Raw genomic sequence first — 3,142 nt, forward strand, 5'->3', positions numbered from 1 at the left:
AAAATCCAAGAAGAACATGCAAACATTAAAATTATGAAGTAACTGACAAGAAAGAACACACACAAAAAGAACTCAATATAATAAGGAATGCAGAAGAAAGAAACCAACAGCACCACAAAAAACAAACAAACATAATGATAACAATTAATTCATACCTATCAATAATTACACTGAATGTCAATGGATTAAATGCACCCGTGAAGAGACAGAGAGTGGCATAATGGATTAAAAAACAAGATCCTTCAATATGCTGTCTGTAAGAGACATACCTTACACACAAAGACAAAAACAGACTAAAAGTTAAAGGATAAAACTATACCAAGCTAATTGCAATTAAAAAATGAGCAGGAATGACAATACTAATCTCTGATAAAATAAACTTTAATGCAAAAACCAGCATAGGCCACTCCAGGGATTGTTTGTTCCTCCAGAAAGCCCAGTCTGGGATCGAGGTCAAAGCATTTATTGGAGCTGAGATATGAGTGTCGAGCTTCCTTGGACATGTTGACAACTGGGGAAATTATATTTCTTATTTGGGATTTTTTTCTTTTTCTTTTTCTTTTTTACATTCCCATTTTCACTTTAGGAAATGAATGTTTACCTTTGGGTGTTTGGACAATGACCATGTCAATTAAAACGCCATGCTAAGGTGTTTCTACTTGAATTGTTAGAGTTATAGACTGCAGGAAGATGGAGTACTTCTCTTCCAGTATGATTATAATCATGCCTTTTCCAAAGCACTAGAGCTGGGATTAGTTGCTGGTTTGGGCTACCATAAAATTGCACCAGGAGATGCTGACATTTAGTCCTAGGAGGAGCCTAGGACCTTTGAGGAGCCTAGGAGTCATCAACCTTTGCAGTTTGAGTCGTTCATGGGTCATCTAGGACAGTAAACAGCTAAAGACCTGCTGTCTGAATGGGGTAACTGTATGCTTGGGTCCTTCTGTGCTGGCCCTCGTTACTTCTATGGACGGAACTGTGAGCATGATGTTTGCAAAGAGAACTGTGGGCCTGTGCCCCATGACACCAGGCTACCCAAGAAGAGTTCCATTTGTAAAAGCTGGCATGGTTGGCTGCATTGCTTTCCTCAGACATTTCTGCCTGGTTGTGATGGCTGTGCAATAGATGAACACTTACCAACTTCGAAGATTCCAGAATTAATGCCATATGTATGTACGATTCTTATGCTAGCTGACATTTATCTTTCTGTACTGTTCTGTTCATCAGTGTTTGCCTTTTTCTAAAATGGCAAGTTTAAATGCCATAGAAATTTCCTGGTCAGTAAATATTATAACTGAAACATGATAATTTGTTAGCTGCTTTGAAATAATTAATCCATTTTGATAATGACATCTAACACTTCTTTAATATGCCAATTACTTCCTTCCTCTGCCTCACCTTTCCTCCACAAAAAACATCATTTAAAAATTTTTTACTTTATCTACTTTGTGCCCAAGTAATGATTTTTGCTACATCTAGCTCTATGAAGGGGTTCATAGTAATGTTTTTCTTTAATCATATGAATTCTGTCTTTAAGTTATTAAAGGTTAGTCCTAATGTATAGGAACTCTGGTAGTGTAGTGGTTACGAATCGGGATGCAAACCTCAAGGTCAGCAGTTTGCAACAACCAGCTGTTCCGTGGGAGAAAGAGGGGGCTTTCTGCTCCCATAAAGATTTACATCTCAGAAACCCTGTACAGGGTCGCTATGAGTCAAAACCAACTCCATGGCACATAACAACAAGTCCTAATGTGGAACTGAGGATAAAATATTTCATGGGGTTTATTAAAATCAATAAAGAGTAGCTTTAAATGCAAGGGAAAGAAAACATCTTCAATGGAAGGGAGGAGCTAAGAGTAATATATATATAACAGGGAAGTGAGTCAAAAGAAGCAACAAATGGGAGAGAAAATGGGCAAAATGGATTACTTGATTGATAACAAGTTAGATATAGAGAAGTAAGTTTAAAACATAAATTGAAGGGCAAGTTTCCATCATCATTAGAAAGTAATAGAAGACAATGTTCCTTTTTTTCTCAAGGCATAGTAAGGAGAATGAAGTCTAGTGGGAAAAAAGATATATCTAGATTTCATCAATAATATTGGTTAGTTTATATTTTCTCCTGATCATGCAAGTATTTTAATTGATGTAGAAAACAAAAATGTTCACAATAAACTAGGTAACAAAACCATATATATTGTAACATACACCCCCGAAAAAATCCAGCATAATAGGTAAAGATGAGCATTATCTCATGATTAAAAGGGTCAATTGAATAAGATGACATAGCCATAATAAATATCTATGCTCCTAATAAAAGAATTCCAAAATATATAAAGCAAACTTGAATCTTTTAAAGAAAGAAATAGACAAATCTCAATAATAGTGGGAGATTTCAATACACCACTTTCAAAAAAGGATACAACAACCAGAAATGAACTCAACAAACACAAAAATAACACAATCAGCCAACTTGACCTCACAGATATGTACAGAGCATTCAACCCAACAACAGCACAATGCACATTATTTTCCAGTGCATATGGAACATTTCCCAGAATAGATCATGTCTTAGGCTACAAAACATGCCTCCATAAATTTACAAACATTAAAATACTACAAAGCATCTTCTCAGACCCCAATGCTGTAAAATTAGAAACTAACAATAGGACAACCGAGACAATAAAGTCAAATAAATCGAAACTGAATAACACCCTGCTTAAAAGCTACTGGGTAGTAGAATAAGTAAAATGTGAATTCAGAAAGTTCGTAGAAACAAATTATAATGAAAACACAACATGCCAACATCTTTGACACATGGCAAAAGCAGTGCTGAGAGGACAATTTATTGCAATAAATGCATACATCCAAAATGAAGAAATAACCAAATTAACACATTAAAATATCGCCAACCACTAGAAATAGACAAGCACCTTAATCTTCAGTCAACAGAAGAAAAGAAATAATAAAGATTAGGGCAGAAATAAATGAGGTAGAAAACAGAAAAACTAAAGAAAGAATCAAGACAAGGAGCTGGTTCTTCGAAAAGATAAATAAAACTGGCAAACCATTCATTGGCTAACCTAGCAAAAGAAAAGAGGGAAAAGAAACAAATAACACATATGAAACCACATGGAGTGGG

The 3,142-nt window shown here is 35.3% G+C and overlaps 1 pseudogene; it reads left to right on the forward strand.

Moving 5' to 3' along the window:
- The first annotated feature begins 690 nt into the window (after positions 1–690).
- LOC102841502 lies at positions 691–1,244 on the forward strand (annotated as a pseudogene).
- The last annotated feature ends 1,898 nt before the right edge of the window (positions 1,245–3,142 follow it).

The sequence above is a fragment of the Chrysochloris asiatica genome, unplaced genomic scaffold (assembly GCF_000296735.1).
Source record: "Chrysochloris asiatica unplaced genomic scaffold, ChrAsi1.0 scaffold00002, whole genome shotgun sequence".
NCBI classification, from domain to species: domain Eukaryota; kingdom Metazoa; phylum Chordata; class Mammalia; order Afrosoricida; family Chrysochloridae; genus Chrysochloris; species Chrysochloris asiatica.